This window comes from Somniosus microcephalus, chromosome 5, assembly GCF_052327205.1.
Source record: "Somniosus microcephalus isolate GS21.2 chromosome 5, FLI_Smic_1.0, whole genome shotgun sequence".
In the NCBI taxonomy this organism is placed as follows: domain Eukaryota; kingdom Metazoa; phylum Chordata; class Chondrichthyes; order Squaliformes; family Somniosidae; genus Somniosus; species Somniosus microcephalus.
Genome location: NC_140991.1, coordinates 216,506,680 through 216,527,922, shown reverse-complemented (window position 1 = coordinate 216,527,922; position 21,243 = coordinate 216,506,680). Strand labels below are relative to the sequence as shown.

The window sequence follows — 21,243 nt, the reverse complement described above, 5'->3', positions numbered from 1 at the left end:
AGATCCATCAAATCTGCCATTATGCAACTAACTGGATTTCAATTTAATTGGAATGTTTCCTTCATGAGCTGTATGACATTATAAAAAGACAATTATGCTTTCAGTTCAGGAAATATGGCTAACGAAGGTACAATTTTCACATAAATGTCTTGAAGGACAGAATAGTAATGCCATTTACCTGGTGTAATTATTGTATTAGACAGCTGCTGTGCACATCAATCTTGAGGTTACTTTAAAATTGTCCTCAGTGGAGCTTTCAGTGCATGTTGGCAGAGGAAAGAGTGGCACACTATTCTCATTACTCTGACCCGTCCTAATGTGCCATGTTGGAGTGCTGTTGTGGATCAAGAATTAAGTGAGTTAGAGGAAAGTGAGCAATTTCATCAAGAGGTAAAGTGGAGAAAATAGAATTTTCATGTATTGAAGATTTTAAAAGAAATGGATAACTCTTCCACATTATCATGAAGACTCCTATTTCTAGGAAACTTAAATTAGGGGTGGGTGCAGCAATACAAATTATATGTTAAATCACTTAGTGTGAAGTTAATTCATACCACTAGCTCAGTGATTTCTTGGCAACAAAAAAATTGTGTTATTTTAACAATCCCGCATGCCTGGTTTCACATTTCTGGCGAAGGTGCGGGCTCTCTCAAAGAAAGGGAAAGTCACCATGAAATACGTGTGCATCATCTACCAACCGGTTTCACAACAGCACTGCAGGTAACCCACATGTCAAAAGGACAATGAATTATACAACTGAAAAGCAAAAAATGGGGAAAATGCAGTTTTTTTTTTTTTAAAGTGCTATGTTTCAACAGATTTATGCTTTTCAGTTCAATTTCCTGGTTACCTTTGTAAAGTATTACTAATGCCATTGTCCAACGCAGTTTTACATATCTGAATGTCTCCCTTACATGTTGATTACTGACCAGATATTTCCTCAACTTTTAAAAACATTTTCTCTAAATTAAATACCAGTATTCAAATAGCCTTCTTCCCCAAAGCTCATCCCCTTTACACTAGGGATCATTCCTGTTACTTTTCTCCACAATCTCCACTAGTAAATTGGTCCCTTTTAAAGAGGGGTGGCCAAGTGTACATATAACTTGACCAGTGCATTATCAAGCGTTAGCATGACCTTTATAGAACTGCACTCCACAGGACTGGCTAGGTACCACAATATTTTAAATTGCTGCTTCAAACTCAAAATTAAAAGTAACGAATCTGCTGTCACTCAGAGATAATGGAGATGGGACACAAACATGCCAACCTAGAAAACTAGCAAAAGCACATAGTACACAAAAAACTGATGTTTCAAGCACAGCCCTGATAAGTCTATGACATGTGAAAAGAAGTAATGTTATGAGCTGTGTAACTTAAACCAATAACTTCAATTGTATTGGATAGAAAACAAAAATGTATTTCCTCCTTCAGACTTTCATATAAGTGTTGAAGGCACAAAATTGGTGGTGCACTTGGAGGTAAATGTTGGAATCTAATTTAAAAATTCCACATTCTGGTTAGCTTTAAATACTTTTATACTTCACAATTAATAGATTATTAAAAAATGGGGAACAAGGTGGCATTTACACACACACACACACCCTTCCAATCCACTTCAAGCTGGCACATTTTGCCCTGCCCTCACAGTTCATGTTGGGACTCTTTACTTATGTATACAATATTGGAATGTAAGTGAGGGAAACACAGCCTCCATTGCATTTCCCACCATTTGCATTGTTTAAACACTGGATGCAAGGGCCCTTAGTTTGGTCCAGACAGTGTTTAGCAGTAGGGGTAGGGAAAGGGGGGGGGGGGGGGGGGGGGAAAGAAGGGGGGGTGTCGCGTCACTGCATTGAACAGGCTCAAGAAGGGCAGTCAACATTTTTCAGCAAAAATTGCCATTTTACAGGCAGCCTGAGCCCTGCCATGTAAAAACTCCAACTTTTTTTAAGCAAGACTCTCAGGCAGAGTTTGGGGAATCCATCTTCAACATATTAATGACCCCGAGACCAGAAAAGTCAGATGGGGTCAGTAGAACATCTCCCTGGTGAATAGGGTGCATCCTAAAGACAGGGAGGGATTTCCAATCAAAAATCTTTGGAGGGAAGGGTGGAAAGCCTAGGCCAGAGTCTCCAAGGTAAAGCTCTTCCACCAAGTCCCAACTTCTAAGCAGCACAAGTGTGATTTCATTTCCAAAATGAATTTCATGAAGGATTCTTTCACTAGCAGAAAAAGCAGGGTTTCATCCCATTGATCTGGCAAATGAAAGGATAGCAGACATATTTCACAACTCAGACCAGAACCTGCTTCACGCATTAGGCATAATTTTGGAATTTGGAACTTTGACTGCTTCCCAATTTTCTCTCGAGTAAATTTGAACAAAAAGATTAAAATTGATAGATTTGGATGTTAGTTTTGAAACCAAACTGTAAAAAAAATGCCCTTGTGCCATACAACATCTTCAGTGATTTCACAGTAGCACACACATATGGAGATCCACACACTCCCATTGTTTCATGAAACAAATCACTAGAACCTGAAGGTTTTGTTCAAATGTCTCGATGATGGTTCAGGTTTTATCCAGTGGACAGCTGAGAGACACAGTCCAGAAGGTTCCAGGGTTAGTCCTTGGTCTCTGCCAAGTGAGTGAAAATCAACCATGGTGGCAGTAGGGATGCTACAATTGGCCTCAAAGCCCTTTAGTTATGTGAAGGGATGGTGAAAGGCAAGGTTTCGCAGTGACAGTGACCGCCTGCTGGATGTGTATGTATGTGTGTAGATGTTGAGTAAAAGACAAGTCACAGCCCAGATTTGAATTACACTCTGGCTCCACCCCAGTCAAATACTTGCATACAAATAATGGTAACTTAGTGATGTACTATTACGTACACCAGCAACCTGGAAGAGAAATCACTGTTAAAACAGATCCTTCTCCTCCCCAGACCTAGTTAAAATCTTAGGAACCACTATACAAGCAGCTTTACAAATTCTTGTTTCTATAAAAATCACATTTATTTGTAAATCGTATTGGGAGATGATATAACAGGGAGCTGTTATCCCTTACTACAAGAACTTCTTAAAAAATGCAATTTTTACTTTTAATTATAAATTTGCTTAATCTACACACTGCTAAATTAAACAAAACCATCCTGATTATTAGCACACTTTCTGAACATATGAACATTTTGGAATATTTACAAAGTGGACGTTCTTTGTTTAGGACTGGAGAGAAATACAAAAGCCAGCACTGTCGGTAACCCAAAATAAGAACATTGGCAAAATATGAAATAAATGAAAACATAGAAACATAGAAGATAGGAGCAGGAGTAGGCCATTCGGCCCCTTGAGCCTGCTCTGCCATTCAATGCGATCATGGCTGATTAAACTAATTACTTCTTGGCTCTGTTATTCTATAAAAAAGGGTATGAATTTTAAACAGCTTATTGAGAGAAACAAATAGGTGCTTAGTTACAGCAATAGCACAGAGAACACAAAACTTCAACACGGACACCACTTTTCCCTTAAGTACCTGCAGTAACATTATGGCAAAGATGAAAAGTTAACAAAAGCACAACCTAGCCAACATGTGGTAGACCACTTGTAAGTTCCACTTTTAGCTGCTGTGGCATGTAAATATTCAAGTAATAGAAAGGATACTTGCCATGTAGGTGTCAACGATAGAACCTGCATACATGTGGGAAAGCAATGACTGAGATATCGATAGTTATAAATATATGCATAATTAACACCAACTGGAGATGGTTTGGCCCCTTGCCTCTGGAAACAAATTGCAGATGACCTTAAATGCATATGAACACCAGAGCTGCCATTTTTCTCCTGCTAGACATGGACGGCCTGAGCGTTTTTTGCATTTTTCACATCTCAGACCTGTGCAGACTGCCCCAGTATCAGGGAAGAATTCACAGCCAGAAACAAAGCAGCAATTGCTACTCTTAAATTGTACACGTGCAAATCTTGCCCAGGCAGTTGTACCAGTACAGCCGCTGATGCTCCATATCGGTCCTCCATTGCGAATGGGGCCAATCCAGAACACTGACACACCATTTTTCCTGCATTTATGCCTGAAAATGAGTGTTTAGATGCAGTCAGACATTTTGCTCAATCTACTTTTCAGTAATGTGTCATATATATGGAAGGAGAGCTGTTGATGCTACACAAAATGCCTGCTTCAGTGCTGCTCTTGCCTGAAGGTCAAAACTGCAAGACGCGGGTACAAAAGGAAGCAGCATGTTAAGTGAGGCAGCACTGCTGCTTGCAGAAGCCAAAGTTACTAGAAATTTTGCCAAATATCATGGGGCAGTTCTGACTTTAAAAAAATTACACTAAAGTCAAAACATGCAATATAAAACAAATACATTTAACTTCATATTTACAGGTTTACATTCATTTTTATAGTCCGATTGTATCAAACAAGAATTTACATCGACCATTACATTTTTACATTTGTAAAAGTCAGTGATTGCAAACAAAAATCACATCACAAAAATACAAAAATCACAGGATTGCATAATGTAATATATCACCATCCTTAGCCATGCATACCACCAACACAGATCATTTCTGTACTTGTCCCAGAGACAGCACCACTGCTGACCACAACAGAATTGGTCTTCTCAGAAGTGAAGACATTGGCTGCTGGTGAGCCGAGTACACAGACTGGCACATCAGATTTACTCTTGCTGGCCTGTATGACTTTCCTCAGCCACAGATGTCAGATACAGTTTTGAACAATGACTTAAAACAACAGGATATGTGCAGTTGTTTTTAGATTGTTTGGGCAGCGAGTAATCAGTCATGCAATATTCATTGGCCATCCACTACAGCACCAGGGGCTAAGCCAGTATAGCAGAACCACTTCCGAAAACAGCTGTGGAATATAAACATCCCAAGAATCAGTAGGCCAACAGGTATCCGTTCTTTACAGGATTTCATAATAGTTAGAGGAATACATTTCCCTCCCCCCCCCCCCCCATCAACAGCAAGCCATCTCTTTATACTATCTATATAGTATAATCTTCCATACAAAAATCAACAGGGAGAAGCACAAAGACCATTTTTTTTGTGAGAAAGAACTTTAATTTACGTCATGAGCTATTATTGATGTTACTATATTGAAAATCCTGCAAACATGCACTATATTTAGAAATTCGAAATAAGGCACAACTCAAATCATTTTTGATAGAACACATGTGTTCCATTGGCACACTGTGCTTAAAATTGTAAATATTAATGTTAATAATCTTTTTGTGGTAAGATAGTAAGGAGAAGCTAACTAAGGTAGGATTGCAACATTCAGTGTCTTAGTGAATCACTGATCTAGAATTTTACAACTACTTTTGCACCCAGGCAGGGCAGGAAACAAAGCAAAAATCCAGCAGCAAAGAAGTCATCATCTTTACATCAGAATTATTGCTGGTGAGGACTGTGGAGCAAATTTTTTTAAATCACAAATTAAATAACTGCATTGGTGCTACAAACTTAAATTTAACTACTTACTGTACTTGTATAGGTCTTCAATATAAAGCAGGAGCAACCAAGAGGCAGAAAACAAAACCGTATAGAAAATCACCACATGCTTTATTCATGGTTTATTCAGGTTCAATTTCCTCCAGTGCACAGATGAATTATTTGCCAGATTATTGCAAACCATAGCAGGCTAGCCATCAAAGCAGAAATCAGAGATTGAGGAACTCAACAATTTGAGTTACTTAACAGAAAAATTGCACAAATACTGCAAAGCAGGTGAGACATTGATCAGCATCAACAATACACATTTTAAAATTCATTAGAAATTCATAACAGTACTCAAAATGCTGATAATCCACTCACCTTAATAAATCACAGAATGGTTACAGCATAGGAGGCCATTCGGCCCATCCCAGCTCTCTGCAAGAGTACTTCAGCTAGACCCACTCCCCTGCCCTTTCCCCGTATCCCTGCAATTTTTTTCCCTTCAGGTACTTATCAAATTCCCTTTTGAAAGCCACAATTGAGTCTGCTTCCACCACCCTCAGGCAGTGCATTCCAGATCATAACCACTCGTTGCATAAAAGCTTTTCCTCATGTCACCTTTGGTTCTTCTGCCAATCGCCTTAAATCTGTCCCCTCTGGTTCTCAATCCTGCCACCAATGGGAACAGTTTCTCTCCATCTACTCTGTCGAGACTCCTCATGATTTTGAAGCAGCAACAACTTGTATTTATACAATTATTTCCTAAAGCTCTTTAGAAAGAGTAACAAGAGTAACGGAAAACTGAGTCAGGAGAATGTATTTAGGGTGATTGAAGGTTTGGGCGAAAATATGAGTTATGAGCTTTTAAAAGGAGGAGCAAGAAGTGGCAAGAGAGTTCAGTGTGCCAGATAGCTGTATGCCTAGGCAGCTGAAGCTCTGCCTTCAATGGTGAGGCAGAGGAAAGGAGAAACTAGTCAGAAATTGCAAGGGTATGGGAAGGAAATTAAAGTATGTAGAAGGATGCAGAGGTAGGGAGGAGCAAGGCCACGGAAGGATTTTAAGGTGGTTTTAAATTCAATATGTTTTGTGGCAGGAATGGAGTAGACCCAGATAGCCAGTATAGAGCCAGGAGGATCGAAGTGATGGAGCTAAGTGCAGGACAGGATAGGGGTAGCTGTGTGTTGGACAAGATAGCAAACATAGGATTACATAGGATATATGGCACAGAAAGAGGTCATTCGGCCCAACCAGTCCATGCCGGCGTTTATGTACCACACGAGCCTCCTCCCTTCTTCATATGCTTGTCTAGCCTCCCCTTAAATGCATCGATACTATTCGCTTCAACCACTCCCTGTGGTAGCGAGTTCCACAATTTCACCACTCTTTGGGTAAAGAAGTCATAGAGTCATAGAGTTTTACAGCACAGAAAGAGGCCCTTCGGCCCATCGTGTCTGCGCCGCCCATCCATCCCTGTCCAGTCTAATCCCATTTTCCAGCATTTGGTCCATAGCCTTGTATGCAATGGCATTTCAAGTGCTCATCCAAATGCTTCTTGAATGTTGTGAGGGTTCCTGCCTCTACCACCCTTTCAGGCATTGAGTTCCACATTCCAACCACCCTCTGGGTGAAAAAGTTCCTCCTCAAATCCCCTCTAAATCTCCTGCCCCTTACCCTGAGTCTATGCCCCCTTGTTATTGACCCCCCTACTAAGGGGAAAAGTTCCTCTTTGTCTACCCTATCTATGCCCCTCATCATTTTGTACACCTCAATCAGGTCCCCCCTCAGCCTTCTTTGCTCCAAGGAAAACAACCCCAGCCTGTCCAGCCTCTCTTCATAGCTGAGGCACTCCATCCCAGGTAACATCCTGGTGAATCTTCTCTGCACCCTCTCCAAAGCAATCACATCCTTCCTATAGTGAGGCGACCAGAACTGCACACAGTACTCCAGCTGTGGCCTCACCAGCGTTTTGTACAGTTCCATCATAACCTCCCTGCTCTTATATTCTATGCCTCGGCTAATGAAGGCAAGTATCCCATATGCCTTTTTAACCACCTTATCTACCTGTTCCGCTGCCTTCAGGGATCTATGTACATGTACACCAAGGTCCCTCTGACCCTCTGTACTTCCTAGGGTCCTACCACTCATTGTGTATTCCCTTGCCTTATTTGTCCGTCCAAAATGCATCACCTCGCACTTTTCAGGGTTAAATTCCATTTGCCACTTTTCCGCCCATCTGACCAACCCATTTATATCGTCCTGTAGCCTGAGGCTTTCCTCCTCACAATTTACCACCCCACCAATTTTCGTGTCATCTGCGAACTTACTGATCATACCTTTTACATTCTCATCCAAATCATTTATGTAGATCACAAACAACAAGGGACCCAGCACCGATCCCTGAGGTACCCCACTGGACACAGGCTTCCAGTCACAAAAGCAACCTTCGACCATCACCCTCTGCCTCCTGCCACTCAGCCAGTTTAGGATCCAACGCGCCAAGGCACCCTGGATCCCATGGGCTCTTACCTTCTTGACCAGTCTCCTATGCGGGACTTTGTCAAAAGCTTTACTGAAGTCCATGTAAACCACATCCACAGCATTTCCCTCATCCACCCCCCTAGTCACCCCCTCGAAAAATTCAATCAGATTTGTCAGACATGATTTACCCTTGACAAAGCCATGCTGACTATCCCCGATTAATCCTTGCCTCTCCAAGTGGAGACTAATTTTGTCCCTCAGAATTTTTTCCAATAATTTCCCTACCACAGATGTTAGGCTCACTGGCCTGTAATTCCCTGGTTTATCCCTGCTACCCTTCTTGAATAATGGTACTACGTTAGCTGTTCTCCAGTCCTCTGGTACATCCCCTGTGGCCAGAGAGGTTCTGAAAATTTGTGTCAGAGCCCCTGCAATCTCCTCCTTTGCCTCCCACAGCAGCCTGGGATACATCTCGTCTGGGCCTGGGGATTTATCCACTTTTTGGCCTGCTAAAACCGCTAGCACCTCCTCCCTCTCGATGCTAATATGTTCAAGTATGTCACAGCCCCCTTGCCCGATTTCTATGTCTGCATCGTCTTTCTCCATAGTGAACACAGATGCAAAATATTCATTTAAAACCCCGCCTACATCATCTGGCTCTACACACAGATTGCCACTTTGGTCCCTAATGGGCCCTACCCTTTCCCTGGTTATCCTCTTGCCCTTAATATACTTATAAAACATCTTAGGATTTTCCTTTATTTTGCTCGCCAGTGTTATTTCATGGCCCCTCCTCGCCCTCCTAATTTCTTTTTTAAGTATGCCCCTGCATTTTTTATACTCCTCTAGGGCTTCTTCCGTCTTTAGTCTTTTGTAACTGCCAAAAGCCCCCCTTTTATTTCTAATGCATTTTTGTATATCCCTTGTCATCCAAGGTTCCCTTTGCTTGTTGGTCCCACCCTTGACCTTTACAGGAACATGTTGGCGTTGTACTCTCTCTATTTCCCTTCTGAAAGTCTCCCACTGTTTTGATGCGGATTTTCCTATAAGTAGCTGCTCCCAGTCCAATTTGGCCAGATCCTGCCTTATCATATTAAAATCGGCCTTCCCCCAATTTAGAACCCTTATTTCCGGGCCGTCTTTGTCTTTTTCCATGACCACCTTAAATCTCACCGAATTGTGGTCACTGTCGCCAAAATGCTCTCCTACTGACACTTCCACCACTTGCCCGGCTACATTCCCCAGAATTAGGTCCAGTACCGCCCCCTCTCTTGTAGGACTTTCTACATGTTTCTTCTGAATTCCCTATTGGATTTCTTGGTGACTATCTTATATTGATGGCCTCTAGTTATGCTCTTCCCCACAAGTGGAAACACTCTCTCTGTATCCACTCTATCAAAACCTTTCATAATTTTAAAGACCTCAATGAGGTCACCCTTCAGCCTTCTTTTTTCAAGGGACAAGAGACCTAGCCTGTTCATCCTTTCCCGATAGGTATACCCTCGCATTTCTGGCATCATCCTTGTAAATCTTCGCTGCACCCTCTCCAGGGCCTCTATATCCTTTTTATAATATGGCGACCAGAACTGTATGCAGTACTCAAAGTGTGGTCTAACCAAGATTAGATATGGGTTTAGCATAACTTACCTACTTTTCAATTCTATACTTCTAGAAATAAACCTTAGTGCTTGGTTTGCTTTATGGCCTTGCAAACCTGTGTCGCAACTTTTAGTGATTTGTGTATTTGTACTCCGAGATCCCTTTGTTCCTCTACCCCACCCAGACTCGCACCCTCCAAGTAATAAGTGACCACCCTATTCTTCCTACCAAAATGTAATACCTCACATTTATCTGTGTTGAACTTCATTTGCCAATTATATGCCCATTGTGCATGTTTATTAATGTCCTCCTGTAATTTGTTGCAATCCTCTTCAGTATTGACTATCCCCCCCCCCCCCAATTTGGAGTCAACTGCAAATTTAGAAATTGTGTTTTTGATTCCAAAGTCTAAATTGTTAATATAAATTGTGAACAACAGTTGTCCCAGCACTGATCCTTGTGGAACACCACTACCCACCTTCTGCCACTGTGAATAGCTACCTTTGACCCCTACTCTCTGCTTTCTGTCTTGAAGCCAGCTAGTTATCCATTCTGCTACTTCTCCCGACTCCACATTCCCTGACCTTGTTCATCAGTCTATTATGGGGCACCTTATCGAAGGCCTTTTAAAATCTAGATAAATTACATCTACTGCATTACTATTGTCTACCCTTTCTGTTGCCTCTTCAAAAAATTCAATGAGGTTGGTCAAGAAAGACTTTCCCTTTTGAAATCCATGCTGACTATTCATTACTATTTTTGGCTTTTAGGTGTTCTTCTATTTTCTCCTTTATTTTTCCTACCACCGATGTTAAGCTGACTTGTCTATAATTCTCTGGCAACGTTCTATCCCCCTTCTTAAATATAGGTATTACGTTAGCTATCCACCAAACCTCTGGCACTACACCTTTTTCTAATGAATTATTAAACATGTGTAGTAATGCTATCTCCTCCCTAGATTCTTTTAAAATGCAATCCATCCGGGTCAGGGGTTTTATCCTTTGAGTTTAATTAGTTTATTTAATGTATCCCCTCTTTTTATTTTAAATGCACTTATCTCATTACAAATCTCATCATCCAATGTCATGTCCACCTGTTCTATCTCCCTGGTAAATACTGAAGCAAAATAATGATTTAATATTTCTACCATCTCTTGATCGTTACATAGAATCATAGAATAGTGCAGCACAGAAGGAGGCCATTCAGCCCATCGAGTCGGTGCCGGCTCTTTCACAGAGCAATCCAGTTAGTGCCATTCCCCTGCTCTTTCCCTATACCACTTCATTTTTTTCTCCTTCAAGTATTTATCCAATTCCCTTTTGAAGGCTAATATTAAATCTGTATCCACCACCCTATCAGGCAGTGCATTTCAAATCCTAACCACTTGTGTAAAAAAGGTTTTCCTCATGTCGCCTCTGGTTCTTTTGCCAACCGTAATGAATCCGACACACTTGCCCCCAGGTTACCTGTGGTATTATCCTGTCTATCCCTTAATGGCCCCATTCCCATCCCAACCTTCCTTTTTTATTGATGTGCCTGTAAAATATTATACTATTTTGTTTTATGTTCCTTGATAATTTAATTTCATAGTTCCTCTATGCCTTCCGAATTGTTTTTTTGACTTCTCTCCTAATCTCTTCATATTCTCCCTTATCATGCACTCCCCTGCTGTCTATGTACTTAATGTATGCCTCTTTCCTTACCCTCAAATTTTTCCCTTATGGCTTTATTCATCCATGGAGTCTCATTAGTGTTTAGTTTTTTCTTTCCTTTTAGCGGAATATATTGTTCCTGCACTCTGTTGAATGCCATTTTAAATGTTTCCCATTGCTGTTCTACATCATTGTTTGCCAATATTGTTGCCCATTTTATTTTCCCAAGTTCTATTCTCAGCCCCTCAAAATCAGCTTTCGTCATACTTATGTCCTTCTCAATTATATCATCTTAAAGCGTATTATATTATGGTCACTATTGCCGAGATGTTCCCCTGCTTTTACTAGATCCAATAGCGAATCCTCCTTTGTTGGGTTTTTTACATATTGGGTTAGAAAGGAGTCCGCTACACACTGCAGGAACTCCATTCCCTTATCCCCTTTACCTACCTCTTCTGTCCAATTAATATGGGGTATTTGAAATCCCCCTTGATTATTCTGTTTTTTACTCATTTCCCTAATTTGTCTGCATATTTCTTCCTCCACCATTAGGTGGTCTGTAGGCTACACCTATTAGTGTGATTGATCCTTTATTATCTTTTATCTCTACCATATGGATTCTATTTTTGTCTTGCCGATAGCTGTGTCACTTTTTTCTACTGCCATTATGTTATCCCTAATAAGTACAGCTACTCCACCTCCCCTTTTTCCCCTCTCTATCTTTTCTAAATATGTTATATCCTGCAATATTTAATTCACAGTCCTGATTTTTCTATAGCCATGTCTCAGTAATCCCTACTATGTCTGGTTCCTCGCAATGCATGCTTGCCTCCAGCTCCCCTGTTTTATTGCTGTACAGACAGTTTTACTCATTTTTAATAGGATTTCCTCTCACTTTATGTTTAACCATTTTTTAGACCCCTGTTCTATAACTATTTATATTCCCTTGCCATCAATGTCCTCCCTTACTTTATTCTTTCCTATGCTCTCTTTTCCTGTTGTTTTGTTTACAATTAGAGTGGTTATGTTTCTTGTAGATCCATCCCCCCATCTTACTAACTTAAAAGCCTTTGCCACCTCTCTATTTACCCTTTCTGCTAGGACACAGGCCCCATCCCGGTTCAGGTGGAGCCTGTCCCATCAGTACAGTTCCTTCCTGTCCCAGAACTGGTGCCAGTGTCCCATGAAAAGGAACCCCTTTTTCCCACACCAGCCCTTTAGACATGTGTTAATTCTCCTGATCTGTCTGCTTCTATGCCAATGTGCACATGGCTCGGGCAATAATCCAGAGATAATTACCCTCGAGGTCTTGCTTTGTAATTTAGATCCGAACTCCTGATACTCTTTCAGCAGGACCTCCTCCCTGTTCTTACCCATGTCATTTGCTCCAACATGAACCACGACAACTGGATTTACACCCTCCCTTTCCAAGTTACTCTCCAGACGCCGCAAGAACATTAAATATTTTAAAACCCACAAAATCCCAACGGACAAATCTATTTCATGGCTGCCTCCTTTCAAAAAGGTCACAAACACTCATCCACATCTTTGTCACCTCCAGAATCAACTATTCCAATTATATGCAAGAATTAGAACATTTAAATTGCTTAGTTTTAGCTATGGGGGGAAGGAGACAATGAGCATGAACAATGCAGGCAGGTAAACAAGAATTATATTAATTACCCGACTCCGGCCTCTGGATCCCCTCTACAAAATCAAATAGAAGCATCAGGGGACATATAATAATGGGACATGGGCACAATTTCCCACGTGGCAGAGTTCCCAGTGTTGTGCTGTTGTATTGAGTTGCGTTTTGTTGTGTACTCTGGACAAGAAGAGGCCTTCAGGCCCGTATGCACAAACCTACTTCTAACTGGTCTTGTCCACATATTCTCCCTCCCTACCTCACCTCCCGGGGAGGTAAAAACACAGAGGCCCCATAGCCAATTAAAGTAACTCTGTCAAAACTTCTTTTCCAACCACTCAATGGCGATCAGGCCCCAACCCATTGGTTATTACTCAAAATCTAACTTTCCTTCAGCCGTGATCTTGTAGTTTACAGAAATGTGTCTAATGAGAAAAATATAACTTCCGTGCATCCAACATCACTCAATTTAAATTGGGTAACCTAGTTCTATCTGGCCCAATCATCTCAATCTATCCACCTGTATGTTATCTGTGTCTTTAATAACTTTGAAGACCTGAATCAGATCCCCTCTCTGTCTACGCCTCTCCTGCAAATTCAAAGTCAAGGCATTGCTAAATGCACATGTACCTTATCAAAAAGCCACAATGTTTTTCTTGAGGTGAGTGGACCAAAATGATACACAATAATGTAGATGAGGTCTCACCAAGGCATTATCTGAAGTGTCAGCCATGGCTCAGTTGGTTGAGAGTCAGAAGGTTGGGGGTTCAAGTCCCACACCAGAGGCTTGAGCACAAAAAAAAAATCTAGGCTGATACTCGAGTACAGTACTGAGGGACGGAGGTGCTATTTTTCGGAGGAGAGATTAAACAGATGCTTTGTGGACGTAAAAGATCCCATGGCACTATTTCAAAGAGCAGGGGTGATATCTCCAGTGTCCTGGCCAATATTTGCCCTTCAAACAACATTAAAAAAAAGTTTATCTGGTCATCACATTGCTGTTTGTGGGACGATGCTGTGCGCAAATTGGCTGCCACGTTTCCTACATTACAACAGTGACTACACTTCAAAAACTACTTCATTGGCTGTAAAGCACTTTGGGACTCCCGAGGTCGTGACAGGTGAGCCTCTTTCTAGCTCTATAACCTCCTCTAGATCTACAACCCGCCGAGATATCTGCGCTCCTCCAATTCTGGCCTCTTGCGCATCCCCGATTTTAATTGCTTTGCCATTGGCGGCCATGCCTTCATCTGCCAAGACACCAAGCTCTGGAATGACCTCCCTAAACCTCTCCACCACTCGTTCCTCTCTGCCCTAATATCCCCTTATGTGGCTCGGTGTCAAATTTTGTTTGGTAACACTCCTGCAAAGCGGCTTGGAATGTTTTACTGCATTGAAGGCGTGATATAAATGCAAGTATTTTTCTTTTAAATCCTTTCATGGCTTCACCCATCCATATCTCTAACATCCTCAAGCTGTACAATTACAACCCCCCACCTTTCCAAACACACTGTTCTGCAGACTCTGGCCACTTGTGCATTGCCCCCCATTCCTTCGCCCCACCATTGGTAGCAATGTCTTCAACTGTTTGGGACCGAGGCAGAGTGGGTTTAAGTATTCCTCACTCGACCCTGCTGCTTCTCCATCTTCCTCTCCTTATTTAAGACCCTCCTTAAAACCTACCTCTTTGACCAAACTTTTGGTCATCCTTCCTAATATCTGCTTCTCTGGTCTTTTTTTGATTATATCTTTAAAGTGCCTTGGTACGTTTTCCTACATTAAAAGCATTATATAAATGCAACCTGTTTTTGAAAGTATCGGGCTGGATAAAGGAAATGATCCTACACTGAATTATTGGGTAGATCACTCTACACTCACTTGCTTCGCTGGCCTATCTCTGCCAGTACAAGTGCAAATTAGTGTTCCATCTCTCTTTCCTCTACTGAGTTGTATATAGCTGCTATGTATTGCCTCGCTTTCTTTGCCTTTTCACCTCGTGTCTACACCAACAATCCTTCTCTCTGCTTGGAACTTAGAGTACTCTTTAACCTCATGTTTCAGCACTTCTAACTAGTGCACCTGTTCCATGCCTTTTTCCTGGAATCAAGCTCTTATTTTGTTTAAAAAGAAAAACTCTTGCATTTATATAGCACCTTTCACAACCACCGGATGTCTCAAAGTGCTTTACAGCCAATGAAGGACTTTTTTTTTTTTGAAGTGGAGTCACCGTTGTAATGTGGGAAATGTTTAATGTTGTAATGTTTAAGTCTTTGAGCCCCTGTGGACAATTTTTTTTTTTTTTAATCCTACTGTTTGCTACTGTTCAATTTACTAAACATTTAACATGTTTTAATAGCCTTTTAGATTGGAGAGAAAATACAATGATCCCCTAAATTGCCGCTGCTGTTACAATTGAGTTTTACACTAGATATTTTACTTGGGTTCAGCATCATTGGCCACTCCTGTAAGCGGTCACTGTGCCCACGATGAACCAGCCTGTGCCTTTACTTCCCCAGTATCTAAGTAAATGATAGCAGAAAGCATAGATTGAATCCGGCACGGACTCGATGGGCCGAATGGCCTCCTTCTGTGCCATATGACTATGGCTCTTGCCACTGTATGCCAGTTTACTGGACAATAACTCTCCTCTTCTTCAGTAGAGAATATACATTATTAGACCGAACCAAACCAGACAATTCATTTGTTTAACATGCAACAGGTAAACGAACAGTATATGGTACAACATAGTGACCCTGAAATTCCACTGGGGTTCTTCCAGTGTTGCATCATAACTTCAGAAGAGACCATCATTTACACCATTTCCCCAGGTTTTCCATCAGTCTCCTACCAAAGTTACAGTGGGGGGCCGGGAGAACCTGGCAAAATTTCATGGCCAGTAAATTTATAATAATTTACAAATTTTGTTATCCTTTACACTATATATCTAAAATAAAGACTCCTTTCCTTGAGCTACCTTAATAAACAATGAACCTTGAAAACAGATGTTCTTTTATGTGGTGAAATACTGCCATGGAGTCCAACTACGCCAGTTTCCCTGCTGGCTAACAGACCGACTAGTAGCTAAACATAAAAATATAAATCTACAATTAGAAACCCCTAGCCTTAGAGTTGTCCATCAAAAATATTAGAGAGTCATTAATCCTGCCCCTTCTCGCAGGTCTCCAACACAGCTGTCAATCTAAACCACCATCTCCATGTTGGCCAGGTTGTGGGTTCAAGTCCCATTACAGGACGCAAGAACATAATAAAGACTGACATTTCAGTGCAGTACTGAGGCAGTGCTGCACTGTTGGAGGTGCATCTTTCAGACGAGATGTAAAAGATCCCACGGCACTATTCGAAGAGCAAGGGAGTTCATCTGAAGATTATCTGGTCATTTATCTCATTGCTTTTTGTGGGACCTTGTTGCATGTAAAACTGGTCGTCATGTTTTCCTAACAACAGTGACTTTAAAAGTATTTCAGCGGCTGTAAAGTATTTTGGGACGTCCAGAGATTGTGAAAGGTGTTACATAAATGCAAGTTCTGTCTTTCTTCTCAATAGTAGCCAGGAGCAACTTAATGACCTAAACAGGTATATGTTAAAAGACCCTCCTATACCCATTCTGTTCCTTCAGTTCTGGCTGTAAAACTGTACGCTTTCCCACCACCCCCCACCCCCAAAATTCCACCCACCAGAAAAATGTTGATCAAAAAAAAACTTGCAAGAAGAACCTATGCAACAATAAAATTTAACTTAAAAATAGTACATTATCCACCTTCTACTTGAAAGCAGTCTGGTTAAATTCTAAAATGAAGTGGAAACCGCTTTCTAAGTCACTACAAATGCTTTGCCTTTTACCTCGGAGAGAGAAATGGTTATGAGATCAAAAGAGACCACATAACTACAGAAAGAAATTACTATCAATCTATTTTATGCTGCAGCTCTCTATTACAAATTAACAACCAATTCTGGTCATTCAGAGTCAGACTAATGACATTTTCATATTCAGCTGCGTTTCCCAGCATCAAACATGAATTGCAACAACCCAATAATGATTTTAGAATACATGAAACTACTTCCCAGAAAACTAATTGACAAATGAGATGTATTAATTCACCAGATTTAATCTCTGGAGAGACCATCATCTTTTGGGCTGCATTGCACAGCAAGACTAGAGGGCTTGGAAATAATAGGTGGGTGTTGCTGTTTTTGATTTTCCTCCAATTGCTAGAACTGAAATCTAAATGAAATATGGGTTAACAACTTGGACATTTCAGCAACACTAGAATATAATTTTCTGTCAGCAGAGATGTTAGTATGATGTATCTACCAGAGAAACCACATTTGCGGAATGTAAAATTAACTGCACAGTTCAGGTCAAGTATACTAAAAATGAGTAAAAATACTGTAGGCTCACTAAAGTAAGGACAATTCAATGTGTTCCATGGAATCAGGAAGACAATGCTGAAGATGGAGCACAAAAACTTCACAGACAGGCCCAAACACTTAAAAAAAAGTAAAACAAACAGGCCAATCAGCAATATCAGCATATACAGAGTAATAATGGAATTCACCACAATAAAAGCCATATTGATTTATGACAGGCTACACTTTCTAACAGTGGTAGTTCAAAAGTAAAACTAAACATGAATAAAAAACATTCAGCAATGTTTTAAAATGTACTGAAAAGTGGTTAATGCACTGTGTACACTTTTCAGTTTGTATCTAATGTGCAAGTAGCACCTTCATACAGAGTTAATGGGCTGGATTTTGTGATAATAATGGTGAGGCTAACCACGCTCACCATTATTACAGGGTAAATCAGACAGCAACTTCTGGTGTCCGCACATGCGCAGTAAAATGCGGAAATCCAGAAGTTGCTGTCAGAGAGATACCCTGCATCTCCAAAGATTGCAATCATTGTGGATAGACTGAGCACTGAAATCAATGCAACGGAATTAACTTGGGGTACTTGTCCACTAGTTCTGCACTAAAGACGGCAGAAAAAAGTTAGGGCTGGTGCATTCAGGAGTACGTGAGTTTAACAGTATGATAAGTGGTAATTACTGCCAAACAATCTCTCTGACCCTGAAACATTAATTTTAGAAGTATGGAGACTTATTCCCTCAGAAGATCATAGAATGGTTACAGTGCAGAAGGAGGCCATTTGGCCCATCGAGCCCATGCCAGCTCTCTGCAAGAGCTATTCAGCTAGCCCCACTCCCCCGCCCTTTCCCCGTAGCCCTGCAATTTTGTTTCCTTCAGGTACTTATCCAATTCCCTTTTGAAAGCCACGATTGAGTCTGCCTCCACCACCTTTTCAGGCAGTGCATTCCAGATCATAACCACTCGCTACGTAAAAAGGTTTTTCCTCATGTTGCCTTTGGTTCTTCTGCCAATCAACTTAAATCTGTGACCTCTGGTTCTCGACCCTTCTGCCAATGAGAACAGTTTCTCTATCTACTCTGTCTAGACCCCTCATGATTTTGAGCAACTCTATCAAATCTCCTCGCAACCTTCTCTGCTCGAAGGAGAATAACCCAGCTTCTCCAGTCTATCCACATAACTCAAGTCCCTTATCCCTGGAATCATTCTTGTAAATCTTTTCTGCACCCTTTCTAAGGCCTTCACATCCTTCCTAAAGTGCTGTGCCCAGAATTGGACACAATACTCCAGTTGAGGCCAAACCAGTGTTTTATAAAGTTTCATCATAACTTCCTTGCTTTATTACTCTATTCCTCTATCTCTGAAGCCCAGGATCCATATGATTTTTTAACCACTTTCTCAGCCTGCCTTGCCACCTTCAACGATTTGTGAATGTATACCCCCAGGTCTCTGTTCATGCACCCCCTTTAAAATTGTACCCTTTAGTTTATATTGCCTCTCCTCGTTCTTCATACCAAAATGTATCACTTCGCACTTTTCTGCGTTAAAATTTGATCTGCCACGTGTCTGCCCATTTCACTAGCCAGTCTGTCCTCTTGAAGTCTATCACTATACTTCCAAGTTTTGTGTCATCTGCAAACTTTGAAATTGTGCCCTGTACACCCAAGTCTAAGTCATTAATATACATCAAGAAAAGCAGTGGTTCTAGTACCAACCCCTGGGCAACACCACTGTATACCTTCCTCCAGTCCGAAAAACAACCGTTCACCACTACTCTCTGTTTCCTGTCACTTAGCCAGTTTTGTATCCATGCTGTCACTGTCCTTTATTCCATGGCCTTCAACTTTGCTGGCAAGACTATTATGTGGCACTTTATCAAACACCAAAGTCCATGTACACCACATCAACCACATTGCCCTCATCAACCCCCTCTGTTACCTCATCAAAAAATTCAATCCAGTTAGTTAAACATGATTTGCCTTTAACAAATCTGTGCTGGCTTTCCTTAATTAGGGTTGCAAAATTCTGGGAATTTTTAACAGAGGAAACTTTTCATGGGAATTTTCGGGAATTTAGAGTATTTTTGCACACTGATGGTTTTTGTCTCTAACCCTTATATTATCTTTGTCGTCAAAATAGACATACTGTTCCATACAAATAAAAACAGGCTTTCAAAACTTTATTTAGGTTATAATTTTGAACTTTATTGAACCCCCACAAAAAAGACCCATCTAAAATAAAATAAAAAGAGCGTCAGCTTATTTAGCTTGTAATTTGTCCTTATTTTGTCCCTTTGAGTCTTCTACTCCTCATTGCTCCTCCTGATTCTCTGACTCTGACGCGTCCATTTCCTCCTCTGTGTCAGTGTCTAGCTGTGTGGTGGACACTTCTGTATCTGGCTCAGTAAGTTGTAGGTTCGCCCGGATAGCCACCAGTTTCTCCACTCTCTTGTTAGTCAGCCTGTTGCGCACCTTTGTATGCGTATTCCCAAAAAGTGACCAGTTTCGTTCAGAGGCCGCTGATGAAGGTGGGATTTGGAGTATCACCGATGCAATAGGTGACAGGGCCTCAGATGCACAAAGTCCCTTCCACCAGGTATGTGCACTGATATGCTTGCATGATTCCCATATCCCATCCCCATTCCAAAGACCTTGCTTGGTAGAGAACTTTGCCAGACTTCCCAGAACTTTGCCCACATCCAGATTGAGATGGTGTGAGAGGGTAGAAATCACACTGTAAGTGCTGTTGGTCTGTTCTCCAGAAAGTATTGGTCTCCCAACATGCTTTGTGTCCAGCATGTATGCTGCAGCATGAATCGGCTTGACACAAAATTCTTGACGCGTCTGTATGAATTGAACAATTGCCTTCTCCTCTGCTTTGAGCAGCAGGGATGTGGGTAGGGCAATGCGGGTTTGTTCTTTTAAATCAGTAAAAAGCCTGAGAACATCTGACAAGACAGCGTCATCTCCTTCAATCTGAGCAATTGCAGATGCTACTGGTGAGAGTAGTTTAAGCTAACCACTCTCTCCCAAAACACATCATCCAGCAGTATTTTCTTGATGGTGGTTTCCATATCCCCAGACTGGGATATTGCCATTTCTTGCAGCGACTCCTTACCCTCCAGAAGGCTGTTGTACATTATGACAACACCACCCCATCTAGTGTTGTTGGGCAGCTTCAGTGTGGTGTTCTTGTTCTTTGTCATTTGCTTGGAGTTGTAGTTTGCTGCAACTACCTGTTTTCCCCTGACATACTTAACAACTTGCTTGGCTCTCTTGTACAGTGCTTCCATGGTTCTCAAACCCATGATGTCCTTGAGGAGCAGGTTAAGCCCATGAGCTGCGCACCCAATAGACGTAATATGAGGGTAGGCCTCCTCCACTTGAGCCCAAGCAGCCTTCATATTCGCAGCATTGTCAGTAACTACCTTTTGTGATCCAAGATCGTTGACGACCGCTTTCAGCTCATCAGCAATGTATGTGCCTGTGTGTCTGTTGTCCTTCGTGTCTTTGAGCTTTCCTTGGACTCTGTTATACTCAGCCTCCAGCAAATAAGTAGACAAAGCATGTCTGGTGGGAGGACAGTATGCAGGGCGAATAACATTGAAAAATCTCTTCCAGTACACATTGGCTGTGAGCATGAGGGGTGAGCCTGTTGCATATACAGCTCGAGCAAGGCACTCATCTGCATTCTTCTGGCTATGGTTATCCATTGTATCAAAGAACCTTCCAAGTGGGCCAGGAGTTGCTGATGATAAGGAGCCTGATGCTGAATGAGAACCATCATCTTCTTGAATGGAAGCAGAGGAACTCTGGGCTGACTGCTGTGAGCTTTGAGTGAAGTTGTTGCATTTGGATAAATGCTGCTGCATCTTTGTGGCATTCTTTACATATGGCTTTCTACAGTGTTTGCACATGTACACAGTCTTTCCATCTTTAATGCCTGGGGTAAAATGCTTCCACACATCCGACGGTAAACGTGGCATTGTTCTATGCAGAGAAATAA

General features: G+C 41.4%; 1 protein-coding gene across 4 annotated transcripts in view; it reads right to left on the bottom strand.

The window, feature by feature from the left end:
* Positions 1 to 21,243, bottom strand: part of osbpl3b (oxysterol binding protein-like 3b) — a 307,799-nt gene that overhangs the window by 265,416 nt on the left and 21,140 nt on the right. Inside the window, exon 2 of one of the 4 annotated variants that reach the window (XM_085988680.1) lies at positions 179 to 334. The exons of the other annotated variants lie outside the window; for them this stretch is intronic. The gene's annotated coding sequence lies outside the window, so the exon portion shown is untranslated. The remainder of the gene's footprint in view (positions 1 to 178; positions 335 to 21,243) is intronic. 4 annotated transcript variants of the gene reach the window in all.